Below are 450 nucleotides of genomic sequence, written 5' to 3'. Positions count from 1 at the left end.
ATTGGAACGAACAAGAAGAGCTGGCTGAAAAGCAAACCGAGCTCACTCGCAGTAAACGCCGACAAGCACGGAAATCTGCTGACGAGACATCGGATATACGCGATCTTCGCGACTATATCACCAAGACTGCGGCAGAAGTAAGAGCCGTAAAATCTCAAATCCATCACGCTACCAGCGTGGCCCCCGAGATCGACAGGCTGCTGGAAGGGGCTCGGAAGACCCCTTTCACCACTCGCATCTCAGATACGAGGGAATCCGATCCAGGAAAAATCAAAGTACCAAAGTATGACCGATCCGAGAGCGCACCTTCAGGCTTTCCACCTCACGATGGGAAGAGCGAGGCTGAAGGACGGCGAAAGAGACGCCAGCTACTGCCACCTGTTCGTCGAGAATCTAGAAGGAGCAGCCCTCGAATGGTTCGCACGCCTTAAGCGAAACTCTATCGGAAGT

General features: G+C 53.3%; 1 pseudogene; it reads right to left on the bottom strand.

The window, feature by feature from the left end:
* Positions 1 to 450, bottom strand: part of LOC106323564 — a 4,601-nt pseudogene that overhangs the window by 3,530 nt on the left and 621 nt on the right.

The sequence above is a fragment of the Brassica oleracea genome, chromosome C2 (genome assembly GCF_000695525.1).
Source record: "Brassica oleracea var. oleracea cultivar TO1000 chromosome C2, BOL, whole genome shotgun sequence".
Lineage (NCBI taxonomy): Eukaryota > Viridiplantae > Streptophyta > Magnoliopsida > Brassicales > Brassicaceae > Brassica > Brassica oleracea.
This window is presented reverse-complemented; position numbering and strand designations above follow the sequence as displayed.